The 26150-nt window shown below is 36.9% G+C and overlaps 2 long non-coding RNA genes across 2 annotated transcripts in view; both read right to left on the bottom strand.

The window, feature by feature from the left end:
- Positions 1–10699, bottom strand: part of LOC103096986 (uncharacterized) — a 58710-nt gene extending 48011 nt beyond the window's left edge. Inside the window, exons 1-2 of the long non-coding RNA XR_008911401.1 lie at positions 7638–10699; positions 1692–1817 (exon numbers count right to left, since the gene is read on the bottom strand). This is a non-coding gene — a long non-coding RNA (uncharacterized LOC103096986). The remainder of the gene's footprint in view (positions 1–1691; positions 1818–7637) is intronic.
- A 160-nt stretch (positions 10700–10859) lies between these two features.
- Positions 10860–26150, bottom strand: part of LOC130453819 (uncharacterized) — a 70071-nt gene continuing 54780 nt past the window's right edge. The window contains exons 2-3 of the long non-coding RNA XR_008911400.1: positions 16222–16292; positions 10860–13286 (exon numbers count right to left, since the gene is read on the bottom strand). This is a non-coding gene — a long non-coding RNA (uncharacterized LOC130453819). The remainder of the gene's footprint in view (positions 13287–16221; positions 16293–26150) is intronic.

Raw genomic sequence — 26150 nt, 5'->3', positions numbered from 1 at the left:
GCATGAAAAAGAAAACAATGATGAAGTGCAGTGTAATTGTACATACCTGTCATTCCTGCTACTAAGGGGGACTAAGACTACAACTTGAGCCTATATGTTTTGAGTTGCAGTAGGGCTAAATATAATTTATATTTAAATATAAATATATAATAGAATACAAATAAATAAATATAAATATAAAATATAAATATAATAAATCTTGTACCAATATGGTGATCCTCTGGGAGTTAGGGGTTGGGAGCAGGGAGGGAGGTGCCAACACACATAAAGAAGAGTGAATTGGTCCAGGTCAGAAAAAACTCAACTTGGCTAGCCTGGTTAAATCCTCCAGAACTAGATGCCATGTGAGTAGGATTATCATGTTCCCAATATTGAGAAATGACCCTCCCATTTGGCTAAAGCTCATTGCTGTTGGACCTTGTTTCCTGGAAGGTCACAGGCAAGACACCAGCCAGAAGTAGTCAATCCAACAAGGAACACAGTGACAAGATATATATAACTAGAATCCAGTCCCTGAAAGTTTCTGTATTGTAGCCAAGGCACATGCAGAGACTATCTGTGCATGCTGCAAGGGAGAGCATCCAAGTCTTTTGGAGAGAAAGGCTACATTACAATAGAACATTGTTTGTTTGTTTATTTGTTGTTGTTGTTTTTTAAGAAATTGATTAGAGTAGTGATAAAAAAGAATAAAAATGAGCCATCAAAAATAAAAAGGATCCTCAAGCCAAAAACTGGAGGGGATCTTAAAGAGTTGGGAGAAAGGAAGGAAGAATAGAATTAATAATCTATGACATAAACTACATTCTTCCTAATAGACACTCAAATGGGGAAAGGAGAAACAACAGACCAAAGAAAATTGGAGATATTCTCCTTCCTGACCTGGATGTAAACAGAAAGAGTATAATAAATTCTCCATTCTCTTAACAAGTTTCTGAGGCTAATAAACCAAGTAACAACCATGAATAGCTAACTGAAAGATAATGATGAAACAAATTATCAAAATTTTGAAGATGCATCTAAACCAATGTTCAAAGAAAACCTATATTTCTGGAACATACATTAGCAGAATATTAAAATAGAGAATTAATGGACAAATCTAACAATCTTAAAAATAAACTAGAAAATCATCAAACCCCCAAAGAAGCAATTTTCAAAGTTAGAGGAGAAATAGGTACACTTGCTGCCCCTTGTTATGTGACATTAAGCTAATCATTTAGACAACTTGTGATCTGTGTTAAAAAACAATCCATGCACTAGGAATACCAACAACTGACAGATCCTTTGCATTAATACAAGCAAGGGTTTACTAGAACTAGTTTGACTTTCTCTCAAGAGCCAAATGTTAAATTCTCAGCATGAAAATTTATACTTCCAAAATCAGCAAATATTATTTCATTTATTGTTTTGCTGATCATCTAGATTTAAGAAAGTGATAGAAGAAATGTTAATAATACAGAGTGTGGTAGAAGAAATGTTAATAATACAGCATAAACCAAAAGTGTGTCATGAAGGCATTTTTCCCCAGAGCCAGTTGTTAAACCTTTGCCAACAAACCTTTGAGTACAAGGTATATTACTAGGTACTGGGACATAAATTATTATAATGCACCCAAAGCAAGCAGAATTTTTAAAAAGTTGTATGAATTAAATATCTGGGGGATCTCTAGCTCAATCCAATCCCAGAAGACTCACCATAGTGGGTGAACATAGGAATCACAAAATCACATGCCTGGGTCAGTCAGCATGGTGGCACAGAAGTCACAGAAGCCAGGAGGCCAGGAGATATGGCATATGGAGGCTGGGAGCCAATTGAAGGATCTGGAAGGATGGGGAGGGAATACTTTAGGGGGAGGTTTGAAAAGCCATCTTGTGAAGCCCATGGGGCTCTTTCACTAGCATGTGTCTCTGTCTCTGTCTCTCAATCTCTCTGTCTCTGTCTCTCCTATTCTTTGAGTGCCTTCACCAGCTTATGTAGCCATCTCTGGCAAGCTCAATGTGGACCAGGCTGATATCTAACTAAACTTACCTTTAGTTAAAAAGGCTAGAAACTTTATCTGTCTCCTTCTTTTTCTGTACTGATAAATATTTATAAATTCAGTATAATGTCTCCAGGATTAGTTTTATTCATAACATAAATAAAAGATAAATTCTTAAAATGGAATAAATGTTCACAAGCAGACTAAAAGCAGGGCTGTCCCTAATTGGTATTGACTGTCACAGTTCAGAAGTTAGTCCACTGGAGCTATCTAGAGAATGATCATATTCTAGGAATGCAGTACTGCCACATCTGTATCTGAAAAAAAAAAAAAGCTAGTGTTTTAAACATTATTATCAAGAGAGCGAGAGTTTTAGTAAGAATTTCAGGAAGCCTGAGGCTTCTGAGTAATGTGTGAATCATGGGCCAATTTTTAGCCAAAGTCTTTTTATTACCTAACAAGGTCAATGGCTCATGGAAGCTCCATTTCTTTAACTTGGGCTAACTCTTTTTAATGATAATAAAGTGAAAACCACTAAGAATTTGCCAGGGAGCATGTTTTCTGACCCTTTTCTAGAGATTTTAATGAGCTGGGAACAGGCAACAGTGTTCTGTTCCCTCTAGACTCATTCACCAGTCTCTTGGCTAATTCTAGCAAAAGGCCAAACTTCAGATTCTAACTCCTACCCAGGCCACCTCCGACCTCTTGGAAGCTGCCTTAGTCATCTAGCCTCATTTACTCAGCCCAGGAGCCATAAGTCTGCTACACTGACTTTACTCTGTAAGTGCCCTTACAGGCCTCTGGGGTCTTAAACAGTGCTGAGCCTGGGTTTCTGATGAATTATAACCATTAAGATGTTAGATGTGCCACTTATGCTACAATATTCTCTCTGTATATCTACTTAGATCTTAAATAGACTGCCTTTGGCCTCAGCTTTGACTTCTGGAAAGTTAGTTGTAAGCTAAATTGGCTCTATGCTGCCTTCAATTCCTTTTTAACAAAGAGTAGGACACAATTCAAAAGAGAATGAAATAAAATGACTGGTTCACATTGTTCGTCCTGATTTTGTTCAGGTGTCTTTTCCCTTGATTTCTGGGATATCACCCTCAGCTGGTTCTCCTCCTACCTATCTGACCACTCCTTCTTTGCCTCCTTTGCTGGATTCTTTTCCAGATCATACCCTCTCTTCATAGATGCTCCTCAGAGTTCTGTCCTTGGTCCTTGTCTCTTCTCTCTTTATAGTACTTCACTTGGTCATCTCATCAGCTTCCATAGATTTAATTACTGTCTCCATACTGACCATTCTCTATATACTTACCTTGTCCCAAATTCTCAGCTGCCTTCCAGTCTCACATCTCCAACTGCTTTTTCTTTTTCTTTTTTTAAACCCTTACCTTCCATCTTAGAATCAATACTATGTATTGGTTCCAAGGCAGAAGAGCAGTAAGGGCTAGGCAATTGGGATCAAGTGACTTGCCCAGGGTCACACAGCTAGGAAGTGTCTGCGTCCATATTTGAACTCAGGACCTCCCATCTCCAGCTCTGGCTTTCTATCCACTGAACCACCCAGCTGCCCCTCAAATTGCTTTTCAGATATCTCAAACTGGATGTCCAGTTGGTATCTTAAACTGAATATATTCAAAACAGAACCCATTAGCTTTCCCCTTCATCCCTCCCCTACTCCTACCTTTCCTGTTACAGTAGAGGGTAACACCTTCATCCCAGACCCTGAGGAGCTCAGCCCAGGAGCTATTCCAGGTTCCTCACTAACTCTCTCCCCCCATTTCTAATCCATTGCCAAGGCCAGCTAAACCTTTGAAACATCTCTCACCCACTCCTCAGCTTCTCTCCCCTAATCCTGACACTGCTTCAAATCTGTCCCTACTTCCAGGATGAATCCAGCCTCCAAAGAGATTTTCCCGAAGTCCAGGTCTATCCTTGTCATATCCCATGCTTCCCCTCCTTAAATTTCAGTGGCTCCCTATCACCTCCAGGATCAAACACAAAACACTTTGTTTGGCATTCAGACAGGTTCATAACCTAGACCCCTTGTGCCTTTCTAGTCCTCTGACACCTTATTCCCCAAAGCATACTCTTTAAACAGTGATAATGGCTCTTTGCTGTTCCACAAACAAAACATCGCATCTCTCATTCTCTGGCATTTCCTCTAGCTGCCCCCAGGCCTGCATCACTTTTCCTCCTTACTCTGCTTCCTGTAACAGTTAAAAATTTAGGAAACTGAGGCAGGTAGAAATTAGTTTCTCTCTGTAAGGAGGATTATATTTTTTGAGGTTTATTAAAGGTTGAGGATTAAAGAAAATACAAGCAAGAGAAGCACATGCTAGGTGGGCCATGAGGCCCACCCAAATTTCACTCACATCATGAGACGCATTTGTTTGCCAGAGGAGCCAAGAAGAGAAGAGCGCCCACTGTGGGCGGAGACCCTCTGAATAATCATTTTGCTCTCAGCCCATTTGAGAATTCAGTGAGATTAGAGGGCATTCTGGGAGCTAGCAAGGACTCCTGGGGAATGGAGTCCAGAGTTCAAATCTCAATTTTACATTCCCAAATTCTCTGGTTTCCTTTAAGTCAAAAAAAAAAAAATCCAGTCTTTTACTAGAAGTCGTCTTTACCTCCATTTAATGCTCATGCCTTCCTTCTGTCACTAATTTCCTCTTTATCCTCTATATTAGTTGTTTGGTATATATGTTTGCATGTTGTCACCTTCACTGGATTATAAACTCCTTGAGAACAGGAACTGTATTCTGGCTATTTTGTATCTCCAGCTCTTGGCACCACAGTGCCTGGTATTGTATATTGTAGGTGCTTAATGAATAATGATTGATTAATTACAAAATGACATAGTACAATCACTATATTTTTGTGAAATAACCTGTGTTGCTACTTTCAAGGATCCAATTAGTAAGGATTCTTGCATGATAATGAATTTTTCTACTTTTATTTTCTTGATCCAGGTTCATTAGAAAAAGGCAAGGAATAGCCAGACAACACACAGTGCTAAGCTTTAAACAAGGTTCATTTGAATCAGGGTTCAAATTATACCTCAGCTATGTCCTAACTGTGTAGCTTAGCTTCTATGTTCCTCCAGCATTTTCTGAGTATGGCTCTGCTAAGCTAGAAACAAGTAGCAACCTGATTTGGTAAAGAAACTTTTCACAACAGGAGTTCTCTGCGCTGATACCCTCCGTTTTACAGATGAGGAGAGTCCCAGGGATGTTAAGTGAGTTGCTCAGAAGCACAGACAGTTAAGAATTGGATGCTGGATTTGAAAACCCTGATTTGCTAACTCTGGAGCCAGTGATCACTGGGAAAACACCTACGTCAGAGGACAACTAAATTGTTGCAGTTTTGGGCTCCAATACGAAATGGACTCCTTGTTCAGACCTATATTGTGATGCTAATAATGGAATAATCTATCTCTACCCCAATACCCACAACCCATTGATATTTTTCCTGATTTACTTTATTTTCATCTCTGTATATGGACTGCTGGGTGTTCCATACCTAGCCATTAAATAGATTATATTCTTATTATTAGGAAAAGGAAGCAGAGAGGAGTGAGGAAAAATGAAAGCCATAAAAAGGAATGCCAGATCAGAGTTATTGTGGCATTCTATTTCTTTCTAAACAGAATCACTTTTTTTTAAAACCCTAACTTCTGTCTTGGAATCAATACTGTATATTGGCCCCCAGGTAAAATAGTGGTAAGGGCTAGGCAATGGGGGTTAAATGACTTGCCCAGGGTCACACAGCTGAGAAGTGTCTAAGGCCAGATTTGAACCTAGGACCTGGCTCTCAATCCACTGTGCTACCCAGCTGTCCCCCAGAATCACTCTTAAAAAAAAAATAATACTTCCTTTTCAAAAGCCCATCATTAATAACAATAGTAATTCTAAGTGGGCATTCTAAGTATCTCAAAGCCTTCATTAAAGTTTTTTTCTGCCTGTAAATATTTTGATAAGATGTATTAGAATAAATTTGTTCTTGTTCTATGAATTCTGTTCACTGACTGATAACAATGCAATAAATACAGGTTGATTAACACTATTATTTTTTGGTGGACTGATCAGATAGCATCAATATGACGGTGTAGCCTTTTGAAATGTTGCATTTGGCTTTACTACTAAAATCAAATGAAAGTAACACAATACTGAAATCTCTTCAAATCTAGCTTTGTTTCCCCACCCACTCCACCTCCTTTGGCTAGATGGGATGTAAAGTAGTAGGAAAATAAAGCCAGCGATAAGATTAATCTTCAGAGTGCATTCAGAGGGTCTCTCTTGACTTAAAATAATACTCTGCATAGTCTACTAAATCTTCCCTGGGTGTTTAGAGAAAAGAACAGCAATCTAGCAGTTTCTTACTGACCACACAGCTTGTTGTAGACAGATGTTATTTAAATCAGTAATTTCCCATCATCCTATAAATATCATTTCTCTACCTTTCTCAGGGTGAGGCTCTCCCAGGGGGCAGTCAGACACTTGCCCCAATGGCCAGTAGAAAGTCTATATCTTTTACACTTGTGCAGGGATGCAAAAGGAACATCCGTATCTTGTAATCCTTGGAAACTATGCATGGTGGCCAACATCTTGGGCTTATGCCTGCTTTTAAAAGCAATTGACCTATACTTAAAAGGTTCTAGGACCTCTCACAATTCAAATAGTCTCAGAAACTCAAGTCAGTCTTTGGGGGCATTCTGAGCTTTGGACAAATGCTTTCTAATACTGACATGTCTGAAGAGTTTATATAATCTGTTTAGCCTTAAATGAATATTTCAATAAGAAAATTCACCTCTAGAAATCTGAATAAGTGAAGTAATGAAAAATAATCAAAAGATGTAGCTTTGAAGAAACAGTGTTCCTGCCAGGTAATACTTTTACAAAATGTCTAATCTCTCTAGAGAAACTCCCACAGACAGGGATATACATAAGGGAAATTATAACTCCTGTGAAAAAGAATCTGGTACATGATTCCTCTGGCTTACCTAAAATCCAATGCCATGTTGGCTCTTGGAATAAAACATTAAAAGTTCTCTTAGTTTCTATAAAATTCATGCCAGCAGATTTGAAAATTTAAAGAATGTTTTAGTAAAATGTTTGTGGATGATTTTTTTTAATTCACAAGATATTAAAGGTTTTTCAGACAGAAATGACATAACAAGTGTTCTCAAATTATGTTATTCCATTTGTCCCTTAAAACTTTTAGCATTTACATGTTTAAATGTTTTGTAAGAGTGCCTTCCATTCATGGCTTTCATCCAACTCCAAGAACCATCAGTTGCATGGGCATGTCAGTTCATGAATTAATAGACATCTAGAAAATCTAAAAAAATAACAATATTTTCCACTCTCAATAATATAGAGTCAACTACCAAAACATGATCATCAGCCAAAAGAATCATTTTTAAAAAAACCTTTAAAAAGCCTTAGGAGAAAATCAAAGAATGTTTCCACTTAACCCCCATCCTGCTCCTCCATGCTCATATTTTCTATTTTTCAACAAGCAAATCGACCAAATCTAGAGTTAAAGAATATCTTAAAAAAACTAAAACTTGACTTCAGATCTTGATGAATTGACTCTGCCGTGTTCCTTGAGCTGCTGAGACTATTGTAAAAGCAGATCTTGACCACAATTCATTTACCTATAGAACTCCTGTTATGATGTGCTTCTCCTCCTGCAGTCATAAATATCCGTTGGCAATCCCTCCATGTGTGCTCCTTAGAGAGGAAGGGTGTGGTTCCAATATTCTCTTATTCTTCCAGTGTAAGCACAATTTCCAAATGCTGTGTGACCTGTTTAACATTATCTGAAAGGTCAGTCATTGATCTAAATGATTAAACTTTACAAAAAGAGAAATGAAAAATAAAAATTCATAGAGGAAAGGCATCTGCTTTCTCCCCATCTTACCTTGGGAGTTAGTGTCCACTTGGACAAAAATGAAACCCAACAATGACCACTTTAAAAGGCTAGTCTTGCAGTTAGGACTTAGGTTCGTGTATGGCCTTTAACAAACAATAGTTGTGTTAGTTAGCTTGCCCAAATTATTTAATTTCTCAGCATCCCTCTTAATATTACCTGCCAAAAAGAAACAATGGAGGGAGTTTCCACACTAACTCAGATCCAGACACCCATCCCCCACCAAAAATATCTGAAGGAAATATGTTACGACAGCCTTATAAATCATTTTCAACAACCATTTTGGTACGGTAATGCCCTATGCAGTCAGCAAATCTGCTCTAGGCCAACATTCATTTATCTCTGTTCCCTGTTACACAAGATTAAGGAACTATAAACATCAACCTTTCACAAACATGCTTTTGACTAAGGCCATTGTCTGCACATCCAGAGGAAACAGGGAGCCTAAGTAAAACTAGTCAATATATGTCGTCAAAACCATTCTATTCCCTCTGTGCACATATGTGACCTCCAAATCAACTTCGAAACCATCCAGATCAATTAGAAGGCAGAGATCCATGGACTGTATTCATCTGTTCTGCCTTTTGTTATTATGGTTTTAGCTTGGTTTTAGCATGATCCTAATTGATATAGGTATTTTAAATAAAAAAGCTCAAAGCAAAATTAATTTCCAGTAATGTTAATATTTTAGTGAGGATATCCCAGATATTACTTTGAGGAAGGATGTGGGAGCTATAAAATGAAACAATGATGGGATACTTCAGCTCCAAAAAAAAAAAAGGGAAATTCCTCTTTTATATAATAGTCCCACAGTTTTTATGTGTCATTATGTGGCTTCAGAGTAAACATATCTCCATTACTGCTAGGATCTACCTCATCAGGCTGTATGCGTCAAATGAGATAATAATTGTGAATCACTTAGAACAAAGTCTGATACAAAGTAATAATAGTAATACTTATAATAATAATAGCTAATGGCACTCACTATGTTCCAGTCACTGTGCTAACCATTTTAAAAATACATACATATTAAAATATGTTAAATACCAATTTATATATTTGTATACATGTATATATAAGCTCATTTGATCTTCATAATGACCCTGGGAGATAATGCTATTATTATCCCAATTTTATAGCAGAGGAAACTGAATCAAACAGGGTTTAAGTGGCTTGCCTAGGATTACCAAATCATACAACTGATAAGTATCTGAGGCAGGATTTGAATTTATTTAATAAATGCTCATTCCCTCCTTTCCCTCCCCATCTCATTGAAATCCCAAGTAAATCTTACCTGACACTCCTCAAATTTGTAGATGTACTCAGGTGTTTTGCTTGGGGGTCTCCTTTCTTACTCTGCATTCTCCTGAGTGATCTTTTCTGGTTCCTTGACTTCAACTATTATCACTTTGCTCCCAGCTCCACATAACCAGTCTTTGTCTGTCTCCAGAACTCCATTTACAATGTTATGCTGAGCACATTCACCTGGATGTTCCATAGGCATCTCAATCTTAATATATCTAACATAGAATTCATTGCTTTTTTTCCCCTCCCAAACCCACCTATCCTAATTTCCCTAGTTCTATCAGTGGGACCATCATCATTCAAGTCATCCAAGTTCAGAACCTAAAGCTTCCACGATGCTTTACTCTTACTCATCCTCCACATTAAATTAATCAAGTCTTATTGATTCTACCCCGACAATTTCTCTCACATCTGTCTTCTTTTCTCTAGTCATCTAACTGTAATCCTCCTTTGGTCCTCTGTCATCTGTCTATCATCTAGACTACCACAATAGCTTCCTCATTGATCCTTTGCTCCCAGCCTCCCCTTTCACCAACCCGTCCATTTGATTTTCCTAAAACACAGCCCTGCCCATGCTATTCACTTTAGAGTGCTATGTAAAGGGGAGCTATTGCTGTGATCATCAGAAGAAGCATCAATGTTTTACTGTTACTTCTAAGAAAAAATATGAATTCTGTTATTTGGCACTTCATGTCCTTTGCAAGCGGGCTCCTAGACATTTTTCCAGGATAATTACATACATACTCCTCCTCCTCCTCCTCCTCATACACTGTCTACTGCCCAGTGACCCTATTTGATGTTCTCCATATACAAATTTCCATCTCCGACCTTCATGCCTTTGTACAAGATGTCCTTCTCTCTTGAAATTCTCTCCTCCTACCTCTGACTGATAGAAGCTTCAGGTCCCTCCAAGGTTCCGTTCAAATGATACTCAGTGTCCCTTCCGAAAAGGATAATATATATATACATATATATATATGTATATATATAGGTGTATGATATGTGTATGTATTTGTATAGATGTGCATATATAATTACTGGGTGAAGCAAATTATTTAGGGGATGTTGATCCTGAGTACAGAGTACAGACCTGGCAACCCCTGCCATAAACGTGAGTGACAATGTGGCAGAGTCAGCCTTAGTGTAGGCATCTCTAGCGGCCATGGGAGAGCCAGCCCAGTGTCGCCCTGGAAGGAGCAGATTTTTGAAAGCCAGCGGGCAAGGAGGGTTCTTAGATCCAGGTGGGAAGCCTTGTCTTAATGCTAGCTTCCATACCTGCCACTGACCCAGGGCTGGTGTTTGGGTTCTCTGAGTTGTCCAGACACACTTATCTTGATCCTTGATCTATGGCAGCAGAGCCTTAGCACATCTAAATGAACAATCAGTTATGCTGCTAAAACTGAAATCTCTCAATCACACTCTCTCTCTATCTCTCACCTCATTAATAAATGCTTATAACGGGTGCTGAACCTCCAGACTACCTTTTTTACTTATTATAATACGCATGCATTTTAATATATTTGTATATATACATACATATATACACATGTATATATATATATATATATGTATATATTTGTATTTACTTTTTCTAAATTTTATTTAATTGATTAATTTAGAGCATTTTTCCAGGATTACAAAAATCATGTTTCCCTCTCCTCCTCCAACCCCCTCCCATATTCAATACACAGTTCCACTGGGTTTTACTTGTGTCATTGATCAAGACCTATTTTCATATTATTGATGTTTGTACTAGGGTGATCATATAGAATCTATATTCCCAATCATATCCCCATCAACCCATGTGATCAAGTGATGAAGTAGTCATTTTTCTTCTGTGTTTCTACCCCCACAGTTCTTCCTCTGAATGTGGATAGTGTTTTCATAAGTCCTTCAGAACAGTTCTGGATCATTGCATTGCTGCTAGCAGAGAAGTCCATTACATTCTATTATGTCACAGTGTATCAGTCTCTGTGTACAATGTTCTCCTGGTTCTGCTCCTCTCACTCTGCATCACTTCCTGGAGGTTGTTCCAGTTCCCATGGAATTCCTCCACTTTATTATTCCTTTGAGCACAATAGCATTCCATCACCAACATATACCACAATTTGTTCAGCCATTCCCCAATCGAAGGGCATCCCCTCATTTTCCAATTTTTTGCCACCACAAACAGTGTGGCTATGAATATTCTTCTACACGTCTTTATCCTTATGATCTCTTTGAGGTACAAACTTGTATTACTTTTTTGTGACTATGTTTTTCCCCTCAGCAGAATCTTAGTTCATTGAGGTGAGTACCTATTTCCTTTTTCATCTTTGTGTATTCCTCACACAGCTAAGCTGATCAAACTAAATAAAAAGAACTTAAGAATCATTTAAATTGAATTGGAAGAATCAAATTGAATATCCCTGGATCCTTTTTGTTTTCTCAGTGTGTAATCAACTATGAAGAATGTTAAATTTAGAGCCAGAAGACACGTGGGTTAAAACCCTAATTTCAACTCTTATAATTTGTATGACTGAGCAAGTCACTTAATTTCTCTAGGCCTCGGTTTCCACATTATAAGAGGTATCTCTAAGGTCCATTTTAAATCTAAACCTATGATCATAGGATCAGTAACTTACCACCATGGATTATATGTATGTACATGTATTTCCCCTCTAATAGGATACAATCATCTTGAGGCTAGAGGATCTATAATTATTTTAATATCTGTGTCTTTACCAACACCTTGAATAATGTCTTGAATGTGATAGATATTTAATGAAGTCTGCTAAATTAAATAAAACTAAATCAATGTGATACAGTAGAAATAATGGACTGAATCTGTAGTAAGAGGATGTGGGTTCCAATTCCATCTCTGTGTTTCCTTAGGGAATTCCCTTAACTTCTTATACCTAGAAATTAGGTTGGACTAGATAACCACAGAGAACCCTTTCCAGCTCCACATCTTTCATCCCCACCATCCCATAAGAGGCATTATGGCATGAGGGGGAAGGAAAAGGGTAGTAAGCAGCTACTACATGTCAGGCCCTGGGCTGAGTACTTTTGAAACATCTCTTTTGGCCCTCACAACACTCCTGTGAGATAGATACTGTTCTCATTCTAGATCTAAAGAAACTGAGGCAGGGGTTAAATGACTTGCCCAAGGTGCCAGATTGTAATTCAGGTCTTCCTCACTCTAGCCAGGTCCAGAACTTTATCCTCTAAATTAGCCTCAGAGTTGAGATCTGTATTCAATTCCTGACTCTGACAAACACTGGCTGTAAGACCCTGGGCAAGTCACTCGATATCTCATTAAAACTAACAGTTACAGGGCACATTCCAATATGCCCAGAAACAAAAGGATTCCTTTTCACAAGTTCCTTTTTCCAAAGTAATCAAAAGTTCTGCCCCCAAATAAATAAAGAGACAATCAAATAGACTTTTTTTTAATAAAAAGGGAAAATCAAATGAAGCCTGCTGCCTGATTTTCTTTTGACTTTTGGTCTGTTTTTCATTAGACTCATGCTGATTGGGCTAAATTGTGTTTTATGATTACTTACCATTACAAACCACTCAAAAGAACCAGGATGTATACATTTTGAGTCAAATTAAAGAAGGAAACAATTTATAATGTACAATTTGTGCATATTACATATTGCAATATATAATATAAATTTCTGCAACCTAATTCTTCTGGGAGATATCAAGATATTTCTCCTGCCTTAGAGTTATTGGTAACACCTGGTATTTACATATCAAAGGCTGATTGATATAATAAATTCTTTATATTGAATCCCAAGACTAGCAAAATTGAATACACAATTTTTATAAAACTATCAACCTTCATTGAAGCAGAGGACACCTCCCCCAGGAAGGCTTTCCTGATTCTCCCTGCCTTCAGTGTTCTCTCTCTCCTCAAATATTCCTAGAATAATGTTGCCCAATCCCTTTGTTGGCCCCATCACTCCCTATCTTCTGTTATACTTACTTATGTGCGAGGAAAGTCCCTTCAGCAGATTGAAGCTCTTTGAGAACAGAAATTCTTTTATTTTTGACTCTTCTTCCCTAGCTTCTAGTATAGTGCCTATTACCAAAAAAAAAAAAGGTGTTTAATAAATGTTGAATTTTCATGTATTAATTTTTTTTACCTATGATAGGATACGAGGGGTAGGGTGGAATTAGGAAGGAATTCAAAATTGAGAACCTGGATTTCTCAAAAACATTTCTTGGGCCCCCCAAAATACCCCATGACACTGATACATATATATATATAGAAATTAATATATGTATATATTTGGAATGAATATATATATTAATTCATATGGTAGATTTTTTGTTTTTGCTTTTTCCAACCAATTGTTATCAGCCCATCTAAACACAGCTGGTAAAGAAAGGAAGAAAGTTGGTAGAGCCATACATAAGGACCAGGACTGTTTCTCATTTTCTACTATTTAATTGTGTTCTGTGTTTGTGACTGGCTTTTCCACAGGAAAGTCTGATTCAGTGAAGTCTAATTTCAGTCTGTGAATGGCGGAATCTCTCCCTTCAGACACATGTTGCCTGGCAGGACAGTAAAAGGGTAATGTTCAACAGGACTCTTGTGGCTATCAAACCAAACAAAGGGTTGGCAAAATAATCATCAGCAGCAGCAGCATCAGTTTGTTAGTATGAGAAACCAGAGGCACCCAAGTGACTAAGGGCAAGTTCTATGCCAGGCTTTTCAGATTTTTTACCTAAAATTGTATAGGTTACATTTTATTTCTGCTTTATTCAGGCACAAAATGGAAGCAGTATTTAGTGAAGGACCTGAGATAATTTGTTCCTCTCCTTATATACCCTGTGGCCTAAGGAAATTAGGTATGGGTCTTGTTCTTGTTTCCCCTTCATTTGTACTTTTCAGTTCTAAGGCAGTAAGTCAGTGTCAGCATAGAAACTTCAACTACAGGGAACTTAGAGTCCAGTATCCTGACCCTAACTGGCAAACATTCCAAAAGGGAAGCTTGGAGAATCCAGGCTCCTGGGACCCAAGCCCATGGAGTCTTTGGACTTGGTGGGACTGATGCTATTCAGGAACTGAACTAAGTTGAGAACTTAATTCCTATCCTCTCACCAGAATCCAAGGAATTATAGAGGATATTTTTGTTCCCAAAGTGTTGAAGGAATGTTTTATATGTTTGCTTTTGCTGTACTTTTGAAGGGGAAAAATTTTTGTAAAAGCTAATCTCACTGTTAAGTTAAATGGAATTGGGTGCTTGGACCCTTAAATTTGAAAGAACACAATTGGTGGGGGATTGAGCCAATAGCAGACATTAGCCTCCTCCCAAACTCCTATAGGATTACAGAGAATCCTGTAAGTATAGAAATATAACACTCCTAGCTTTCAGCAAGTGGAAACTAGAATAATAACTATTATACAGTTATCCTTTCCACATCATAGAAGTTAGGGGTGCTCTCCCTCTCAATCTGGAAATTCTGTGTAGATTTTTTACCTTCCTTCATACCCTTAATACAAGAGAATGTCTAAATTTTTTATTTTTCTTTTATAGGGTGTTTATAGCACCTTATTGTACATTTTGGGTTAAGTATGCATTTATGAGTTTCTAAACTTTTTCTGTGTCATCTATTGGCTTTCTCATGTCATCTACAGCTTCCACAAAACTTCCCCAAAAAGTCCCATTTAATTTCTTAAATGAGGAAAATTGTGACATGGAAAGGATATATGTACTTTTGTTAATGAGAATCAGCTCCAGAAAAACAGTTCCTATCTTCATTCCTGAAATCTTATAAATATGGAACTATGAGTAGGAAAATCAAAAAATGTGTATCAATGGCTCTATTTTTGACAAAGACAGAAAATTTCAGAAGTGGTCTAGATAGTTAAATTCTTTCATTAATCCTATGTCATGCTTTAGGGCCAAATTTATAATCAGATATCCATTTGCATACTCCTTCTTGTGAAGATTGTCTACAATAATGTAGTATTATAATACAACAATGCAACTTTTGTTTTTGTCTTGATTAATCCTTATCAAAATCTTCCCAACCATGTTTTCTCCTGCTGATCCTTGAATTTGCTCAAATGATAGCATTTCTTAATATGTAATGCTATTCCAAAAATTACTTTATCTATTTTGTTCATTTTCAGAATTCCATTAATAGTCCGCAAAACCCCTGAAGTCTCACAATGGCAGTCCAAGAGATTTAAGCTAAAAATTCTTAAGTAGCACCATAATAGTAATTGGTAAATAACTGCCTAATTATGTGACAAATATATTTTTCTCTGTGATAACAAGCTTGTGAGTGTTTTAAGCATTATAGCATCATGATCAAGCACACAATATTTTTGTTGTTTGTGTAGCAATTGCATCAAATTCTGACTCCTCACTAAATGCAACATGTTCTTGTAGTTTCTCAGAAAATCATCAAATTGTTTACAAAACATCACACCAAAAAAAAGAAAAAGGAGGGGCAAGGGGAAAGCTAGGTGGCTCAGTGAATTGAGAGCAGGCCTGGAGACAGGAGGTTCTGGGTTCAAATTTTGCCTCAGACTTCCTAGATGTCTGACTGTGGGCAAGTCATTTCACTCCCATTGCCTAGTCCTTACTGCTCTTTTTTCTTTGAACCACTACACAAAAATCAATTCTAAGACAGAAAGCAAAGATTTTCTTTAAAATACCACCAGGTTCAGCATTTGAGCATAACTGATTCCCAGGGGACTGTCAGATGTATGAGCTCCTTTGCATTCTGTACCCTGCACCAGTGGTGGCGTTGCTGTTCAGTCATTTCAGTCATGTCTTTTGTTTCTTGTTTCCCTGTTACCCAGTAATTGTACCTCATCAACTATGTAATCACAAATGTTATAAACATTTACATTCTTGCAGCATAAATATAAGCTGTCTGAAAACCATGATGACTGTGCATACATATTACAAGTCATCTTGAAATTGTCACAGACCATCATAAATGCTCTGAAGAACCAAACCTTATATTGCTTTTCATTGAAGTAAAAAGGCTTTTACCTTTCGCTTACATAGCTACTCTTTCAGATGGCAAATTTTCAAATGAACTGGTTGGCAACATTGGTCACCATCTGTGTAGAAAAAAAAAATAAAGCCACACATGAAAAGATTATTTCCTTTACAAAGGATAGTTTATATATAAACATTGTTTGAAAAAACTATTCAACTTAACTTTAAGTACATTTATCACTTAAAATACATCATTTGACATTAACTGGGGAAAAAATGCTTTATTGTTACTAGCTACAAATAAAAACTGAATTTCCATCTCTTAGCAAGAGAGATTATAAAATTCTCCCACTACATATTTGCTTGAGCAAGCATTTTCACTTTATTTTTGCTTTAAATCAAAATAAAGAAATAAGTTCAATGCAGAATCAGACTGTGTTTATCTCATGTTGAGCCAAGTATGTCAAATATCTGTCAAATAAAAAAATATAATGTAAAATTATGTTCATATAGGAAAATTATATTATGTTAAACATTTTCAAGTTGTAGGTAATTTCACTAAAATGTCATTTACATTCAACAAAAATTATGAAAGCATACTAATTGTAAGAAAAAGGAATCTAGTAGAATTATTTATTTTAATTCTTGCAGAATTGAATGAATTTTGAGTGTGTTGGAAATGACAAAATCCTGGGTTGCTTCTAGCTATGTGTTGACCCAGTGCTGAAAGGACTTGGCATTTTAGTATATATAATTCATCAAAACCTGAGTGGTCCTTTCATTCTCCCTCCCCACCTGTCAAATCAGCAGTGGGATGAGTACCAAATTAGTTAACCAGAAAGCCAGCTTTCAGATGGCTTTCTCTTCCTTTGACCCAGCCATTTGGCATCACAGTGCTCTGAGATTTCTAGTGAATTTATCTTTCCTCCCCACAGCATCATGGCTACCATTCTCATGTATATCACAGACCCATAACCAGCAAGGGGGTGACTGGGAGTTGTTTGGACAATGCAGTGAAATATGAAATGCATAATAAGCAACCCTAAAGACTTTTATGTTCTGATGGAGTTTAAGCTTCGGTCTCCCAAGAGATTAGATTGTAATAGTAGTTATAAATTAAATGACTTATTCTTGTTTTATCATTGTGTCAGTGTACATTTAGAAAAGTCATTGGTGCTTTACAATTATTTTGTACAAACACCTTTCTCAAACTTTCTTTACATTGTACTTTCTATTCCCTCTTTGGAGGAAAACTCTCATTATGAGTCTTTAACTAAATCTTAGATAATTTTTCCCTGGTGCATTGGCATTTAATAGGCTCCAGAGTATAAGAAAAGAGATTAACTTTTCCTTTAGAAGCTAGTATTGAACATATAGCAAATGTCTAAGTTTAAAGCAGGTAGGAATAGAGAATGAGTCCAGTGTTCTAGCACCTTGGGGATCAGCAACAGTGCTCTGTTTTCATTCAATCAATAACCATTTATTAAGCATTTTCTATGTGCCAGACACTGTGCCAAGTGATGGGATAAAAAAAGGGACAAAAGACAGTCCCTGTCCTCAAGAAGCCCACAATCTAATAGAGACAAGCAATCAAAGACATACAAACATACCTACATGCTGTCACCCTTTCAATAGATTATTAGATCCTTGAGAGTAGGAACTGTTTCTTTTCTGACTTTGTATTCCTCAAACCTAAGTGCCTGGCACTCAGTGAATACTTATTGATTGATTGATGTATTTGAAGTCATATAATCAATAGATTTTAGATCAATTTTAATAATAATTTGAATGATGAGAAACAAAAATAGAAAAAGACCAAAGTATTCTTTTTCCCATAGGGCATCTAAGTGGTACAGTCAATAAAGTACTGGGTCTAGAGTCAAGAAAATTTTAGTTCACATGTGAGCTCAGACACTTATTAGCTGTGTGATCCTGTTTGTCTCAGTTTCCTCATCTGTAAAATAAGTTGGAGAAGGAAATAGTAAAACCATTCCAGTATCTTTCCCAAGAAAATCCAAAATGAGATTACAAAGAATTGGTCAGGCATTGCTATTCTTTTTCCAGTCTTCTTATTATAAGAAAAATATAACCATGATCATTGTTTAATCACTTTCAAGTTTGTGCTATTATATTTAGGTTTTACATATTTTTAATACTTCCAAACATGGAATGGATAGAACCTTTTTAAAAAAAAAACCCTTATCTTCCTTCTTAGAATCAAGATTGGTTATCATTATTGGTTCCAAGGCAGAAGAACAGTAAAGGCTAAGTAATGGGGGTTAAGTGACCTGGCCAGGGTCACACAGCTAAGTGTCTGAGGTCACATTTGAACCCAGGACCTAAACTCTAGGTCTGAGTTTCAATCCACTGAGCCACCTAGCAGCCCCTGTGGATGGAACCTTTAGTTTGAACAAAGTTTATATTCACATTTTTTCTATTTGTATATCTAGTTTGGGGCACCTAGTTAGTACTTTATAAACACTTTTCTATTCACTTCATCCAATGAAAAATAGAGTTTTAGATGGATGTGCTCTTCTGGTCAAATAATAATGTTTGCCACAGAAAGAATGAAATTAATCGAGGTAAGAAAAATGACTCCTCATTCCCATCAGCTCTCTTATGGTCAACACAGTTACATACTTCCTGTGCTGAAGGACGTAGATGACTGTTAGTCTTTGAGTTTCACTTGTGAAGTCATAACAAGAAGAAAACCCATACTATATGGAATTCTATCCTCAGACATTCCAGTGGTCCTTGAGATTTCAAGGCTATATGTGAATTTAGATTGATGGCCACCTCCTGTGATCACCTGGATACCAAAACTTTATCTTACTTTCTTTGTACAAATCCCAAAAATTTGATGGTAGAGTGTATTTTGGATGATAGGATTATAAATCATTTGTTAGCAAAGCACATGGAAAGAATTTGTTGAAAAGCAAAAGTTAAATGGTATGTAGTAACCAAATTTTTTTAAGTCCCAAGTTTCCATTAACTATATAGATGTTTTTTCAGGTAATTTCACTTATGAATCATAAAAGAAAGAAGAATGAGGGATTATGACTGGCTTGAGCCAAACTCTTAGGGAGGCAGCACAGTGTATGAATATGGTTCTGGAGTTGAGGAATTCAGCTAGATTCAGCTAGTCATTCATTTTCAAGCCAATGACTGTCTTTGCTCTTGTTTTCCAAACAAGACTCTCTATTTCCCAACTCTGGGCATTTATAATAATTTGGATGGTAAGAAACCAAAGTAGAAATAGACAAATGTCTTCTGTTTCCCATAAAGCAGATGGTACAGCAAATGGAACACTGGGTCTGGAGTCAGGAAAATCTGAGTTCAAATTTGGCCTCAGACACATATTAGCTGTGTGACCTGGACAAGTCACTTTTCCCTCGCCGGTAAAATGAGCTGGAGAAAGAAATGACAAAAAAAATTACACCTCCAGGCCTAACCTGCTCTCCCTCTTCATTTCCACCTCTAGGTTATTCTGGCTTTCTCTTAATCCCAGCTAAAATGTAACCTTCTACCAGAAACCGTTTCTGATCCCCCTGAATTTGAGTGCCTTCCCTCCATTGAATATTTCCAATTTATCCTGAATATAGTTTGTTTGTATATAGTCATTTGTATGTTATCTCTCCCATGAGACAGAGCTCGAGAGTAGATTGGTTTTTTTTGTCTTTATTTATACAGCCAATGCTTAGCCCAGTCCCTGCAATAGAATATCTATTTACTAACTCTGACCTTGAGCCCTCTAGTCTACAATTTCCTCATCATTAAAATGAGGGGTTGGACTAGATGACCTCCAAGGTCTCTTCTAAATCTTTGTTTCTCAAAGCAGTATGGCCCAATGGAAAACATGCTAGATTTGGAATTAAAGTACCTAGATCCTTATGTTCAAATTTGACAGCTTGCCTGAGAGTCCTTGGGCAAGACCATCTTTGAATTCCAGTTTCCTCAACCCGTAAAATGAATGAGATTTGGTTGATGACTTCTACAATCCCTGGCACATAGTAAACACTTAACAAATATTTATCAACTGACTGACTTCCACATTTAAATCCTATGATCTTTTCAGCTATGCAATATATAGCACATCTAGGTGTTTCCTTACGATACTAAAAATGGGGAAGGGCTTTAGGAAACTAACAAAAGTTAGGTTGCTACTGCTTGTAAATTTGGAGATATGTCACTTTGCTTACCCTGAAAATAAATGTTCAATTTGAAGTATAACCATCATCTGTGCTTGAGCACATCCAACTTCTCAGAAGCAATACTGAGTGGGTTGGAGACATTAGGCAATCAATTTTTACAAAGCTATGCTGCAAAACAACTTGAAAATAAAATTAATTTGATCACTTTGGAGGATTTAAGTCTGTAAGTGGTCTTAAAGATCATCTAGTTCAGCCCCCTTATTTTACAGTTTAAGAAACTGAGGCTAACCATAAATAAAGAATTTGCTCATGGTCACATAGAAGAACCAGGATGCAAACCAGGTGTCCTAACTCCAACTCTTTCCCCTATATCCTGCATTGCTCACCCAGGTCATTAAGATTAATCAGAAAGACTTTTTATTTCAACACTAGTTAAAATTCAGCTAAAACAATGTAGATATGTTTTGGAGCTTTAGCCTAAAACAGGTTCTTACCTTTTTTGTGTCATGGGTTTTTATGACAGTCTGGTAGACCTAGTTGCTGTTGGATATCATTTTTTAAGTTAAATGCTTTTTATTCAAAGATATTTTATTTTCCTAATTAAAAGTAATAACAATTTTCAGTATGTTTTCTGAAATTATAAGGTCCTTGTTGCCCTCCTCCTTCTCTTTGCTCCCTACCCCCTCCCAGAGTTGTTACACAATTTGATCTGGGTTATATTATACATGAATTATCATGCAAAAGTTACCTTCATATTGGTCATTCTTGGAAGAAAATACTCATATAAAACCAAAATCCTAAAAGGAAACCATAAATAAACAAATATAAAAAATAATATGTTTTTTTTTAACCCTTACCTTCCATCTTGGAGTCAATACTATGTATTGGCTCCAAGGCAGAAGAGTGGTAAGGGCTAGGCAATGGGGGGTCAAATGACTTGCCTAGGGTCACACAGCTGGGAAGTGTCTGAGGTCAGATTTGAACCTAGGATCTCCCATCTCTAAGCCTGGCTCTCCATCCACTGAGCTATCCAGCTGCCTCAATAATATGCTTTTGATCTGCATCCAATTTCAGTAGTTCTTTTTCTGAAAGTAGATAGCATTCTTTGTCATAAGTCCTTCAGAATTGTCCTAGAGCATTTTATCACTGAGTAGCTAAGTCTTTCACAATCAATCACCATATAATATTGCTGTTAACTGCAATGTTCTCCTAGTTTTGCTCATTTTACTCTGCATCAGTTCATGTAAATCTTTCCAACTTTTTGAGAAGTCTGGCTTATTTCTTCTAGCACAATAGTATTCCATCACCAGCATATACTATAATTTGTTCTGCTATTCCCTGATTTCCAATTCTTTGCCACCACAAAAAGAGCTGCTATAAATATTTTTGTACAAATAGGTCCCTTCCCCTTTTCTATGATCTCTTTGTTATACACACCCAGTTTGCATGAACAGAAAAACAAACTGAGACAATTCTCTGTGCCAGATAAGAGTGTATTAATAGGATACCAAACCTATTAATAAACTTGGGGCAAATGGCCAAAAGACCCCAAATCAAAGGTGCAAGTCATTTTTATAAGCATAGAACAAAGATCATATAATTGGCAAGCATCAGAAAGAGAAGGGATCATGACTGAGTACATTAAAGAATGTGGGCATGGCATTCACGTAGGATGGACATCATTTCTCTCTCTCTCTCTCTCTCTCTCTCTCTCTCTCTCTCTCTCTGAGGAATGCCATTGTGAATTTTGAGGGTCTCAGCTGCATGCTTATGTCACTCAGGCATATAAATGAACGAGTCCCTGAGGGATTAGAAAAGATCATCTTCATAATTCAAATGGGAAAAAAAGAAAAGAAAAGATCATCTTTCAGACAACAAAGTCAGTTAGTCCAGTTTCTAAAGGATAGCACACAAACCTTGCTGGAAATGCTGAGATAATGTCTTATGAGAGCATTGAGAACAGATTTTTTCTTTAACTAGCAGTGATTGTGGAAAAGTTTAAGCCTTTGGTATCTAATTTCAGAGAAACGAGACAACTTTTTGCCCACGTGACCTTCTTTACTCAGAGAGCTTATGGTTTGTTACATAGAATACAGAAAATGGTAACATAATAAATCACTTAAAAAATAAAGTCAAATCTAAAATAAAGGATCAAAAATTTAATTCTCATAGCACTTCTTATCAGAAGTCTTTTTAAATTAATAATTTAAAGAAATGCTAAATTTTACTTGTAGATTAGTGTAAATAATGAAGCCATTTTCCCCCCATCCAAGTGCAAAGACTCCCTTAAATCTACCCTTGGATTCCTAGGGTTTATGCATGCCAGGTTAAGACATTTTAGTCTATGGTCAGCTAGGTGGAACAGTGGATAAAGAACCAGACATTTAGTTGAAAGGAGCTGGATTCAAATCTAACCTGTCCCTTCCTGGGCAAGTCACTTAATTTTGTTTGCTTAGCCCTTGTCCTTCTGCCTTCAAGTTGTTACTAAGATAGAAAGTAAGTATTCAAAAAAAGGGAAATTTTTAAAAAATATTGGCATGAACTATCAATCAGTTCACCAAAAGTCATTTACTAAGCACCTACTATGTACCAGGCAGTGTGCTAGGTTCTAGAAATACAGAAGGGAAAAAATGAAACAGCTTCTACTCTTATGGAGTTTAAATGAATTAGAGAACTATATCAACTGCCAGGAAATAGTTACATCTTCTTTAACTGTTTCAAGCTAAAGTTCCTGGTCCTCCTTAAATTATTCAAATAATTGCCACATCTGGCAATGTATGGACAAAAGTTTTGCTTCAATTAAATCCTCACAGTGAATTGAATAATAACATATCTCAATTCTCTATGGCACGTCAAAGTTCTAGAGAAGTCACATTTAGGTTTCCTATAAACTTAAGAATCTCCATATGTCCAAACCATTAAGAATGCAGCTTCAGTTATCCATCATCTTGTGCATTTATTTTTCACCAACCCCATTCCTTATTTCTAAATTGGAAATAATTACTGGGAACACAGAGAGGAGAGAGTGAAGGGGAGAAACCTTTAATTTTCTCCTATTATTTTTCCTGAATCTCAACAGCAGGAGAGATGATGATAGGTAGCACTTCAAGCTCTAAGGAATCCCTAAGACAACTTCTAAAAACAATCTATGCTATTTCAAGCCATTACATTGAGAACAACCTGTGCCAGGGTCAAAACCTTTCTAGCCTCCATGTCTAGTTTTGGAGAGAAATTTAAAAATGACTATTTCCTTACAAAGGGTACGTACACATTGAATATAAATTAATTCCTTTCTTATATTAGAAAAGCAACATAATGTAAACTCAGGTCCTCATCCTGTTTCTAGATACTAACTAGCTGTGGGATCTTCGATAAGTCATCCCTAACAACTTCTCTATGTCTCATTATAAAGGATGGATTTTTTAAAGCTAGAGCTCTAAAATTACGCTGGAAGGTAAACAATTTCTATTCAGTTTAATAGGCATTTATTAAACATCTACTAGATAGGTCAAGCACTACACTAAGGACTGGGCATGCAAATAAGAACAAGAAAACCCCTGCCATCAAAGAGCTAATAATCTAATGGGGGAAGACAATACACAAAAGGAAATTGAAAGGGTATGGTATGCCAGAGAGGATCACCAAAAGGGAGCATGCTGTTCTATGGAGTAGAAGCCAAACAGAGCCACTGATAGAAAATGGATAGTTATTTGGAAAGTTCTGAGCTCTCTGACAAGGTTTTGGCAGGAATTTATTGTTCCTCCATTCAGCCCTCCAGGCAGAAGGAAGAGACTGCTGAGGGAGTTAGGAAGGTTTTGAGTAGCAAAAGCCAAGTAGATGTGCATGGTGATGAGATTTCAGGTGGTCAGCTTATCCTGGAGGAGGTATAATGTTCGGCAGAGGTGGAACCAAGCAGAGCTTCTGGTGGAAAATGGAGAATTATTGAACAATATATCATCTCCTGTTCTATTCCATTCAGTGGTATGATTCCTTTCCCTCATGTTTAAGGATAAGCTATCTCATTTTGTAGATAAGAAAACTAGATCACTTCAGTAGCAAATAGCAGAACTGGCTTTTATTTTTAATCCTTACCTTACTTTCTATGTCTTAGTAACAACTCTATGACAGAAGGACAAGGACCAAGCAAATGAGGTTAAGTGACTTGTTCAGGGTCACAGCTAGGAAGTACCTGAGACCAGATTTGAATGCAAGTCTTCCCAATGCCAAGCCCGGCACTCTATCTACTGCTTTATTTTTTTTTTCATCCAGTTTTGTGCTTTAATTGTTGTAGGTAACTGCCAATGAGAATACATCTTCTACCAGTGCAGATGGACAACAAAAATAATCTGAAAAGGCTATATAACTTTGAAGGAAAGCGAATATCAAAGGCATGCAATTTCATGTTTTTCACCCACTATCCAGGTCACATTAGCAGCTGTTTCTAAGGTACCTTTTTAACAAGACCTAATGTAAGAGTGGGAAAAAATGAGTATTTTTCTTGCATTAAATTGTCACAGCAAATGGTTAATGGGTAAGTTAATCCATGGTGATTGACACACACATATTTCCAAGTACAGAAACAAGTTCTAGCTGTCAGAAGTCTCATCTATTCGGTTCAAAATGAGGTGAAAAATGGCCACAGCAACAAAATTCAAGGATCTGAATTGCTTCATAATCAATCAGCCATTAGGGTTTAGAGTGGCAGGCTTTCCCAAGAAATTTGCATTTCTTGAAGGGGACCTCCATCAAAGAGGTACAATCAATTAGCTCTGACATATCATCAGTCATCAACCACTAGCCTCCCATTTTTTATAGAGCAAAATGTCAAAGGCAAACTCATAGAATGAAAGGCTTTTAAATGCTAAGTGAAATTTTCTAGGTCAAGGAAACATGGTGGGCTGACAGTGAGGCAGATTTCCTCCCTATCCTGCTCTTTATAGAGAAATGCCCTATCTTGTTTCCTGTAGAGGAATGCTAGGATGGGAGTGGAGTGTAACACAAACATTTTGGGCTAAATAATACAACATAATTTGGAAACATTTAGCTCATTTGTTCTAAAAAATTCCAATGAAGTGATTATCTCATTAACCAATATTTATTTTAGTAATGCTGATCACAGGCCACTTCTACCTGTAGGACTCTCATCCATCTCTTTTAAGCAGTTATAAAAAACAGATTCTGTCAGCTGTTGAAATTGAGCAATACTATAATTATTCAATGACATCAGAACAGTTTGATTGTAATCCAAATCAATTTAATTCAATTCAATAAGCCTTTCTTTATCAAATATCTACTAGCACTGTTGCTCAGTACTAGGAATACAAAGATAAACCCCCAAAAATTGTCCTTCAAGGACCATATCCTTTACCCCAATAGAATATATGCCTCCTTGAGGGCAAAGAGCATTGTGCCTTTTTGATATGCAAATATTATAATAAACACCTTCCTTCATGTACCTCATTGATAAAAATGTTATAGGTGGAGGTGCCAAAGAGTATTTCCAGTCAATCTAGGTCATAGGAAACCTCAAAGACTGCCTAGTCCAACCCCATTCTTCCAAAGATAAGAAAAAAAAGGTGGTTTAAGTTACTGGTTCTAAGTCAAACTCACAATAAGAGAGATGGGATTTGAACCCAGATCTTCTAACTCCAGAGCCCTTTTTTCCCACCTCTCCCTAGTGACAATGGGAAAAAATTCCAAAGGAATTAGATCAGCCTAATAATACTAAGTAACCTGAGAGTATTAATGCAGCTTCCCAAAGGGGCCCAGGTGACTTGAAAAACTCAATATAGCAACTTCTAAATAACAAAAAAAGAAATATGACCCAAA

Source organism: Monodelphis domestica, chromosome 4 (assembly GCF_027887165.1).
Source record: "Monodelphis domestica isolate mMonDom1 chromosome 4, mMonDom1.pri, whole genome shotgun sequence".
Taxonomy (NCBI): domain Eukaryota; kingdom Metazoa; phylum Chordata; class Mammalia; order Didelphimorphia; family Didelphidae; genus Monodelphis; species Monodelphis domestica.
This window is presented reverse-complemented; position numbering and strand designations above follow the sequence as displayed.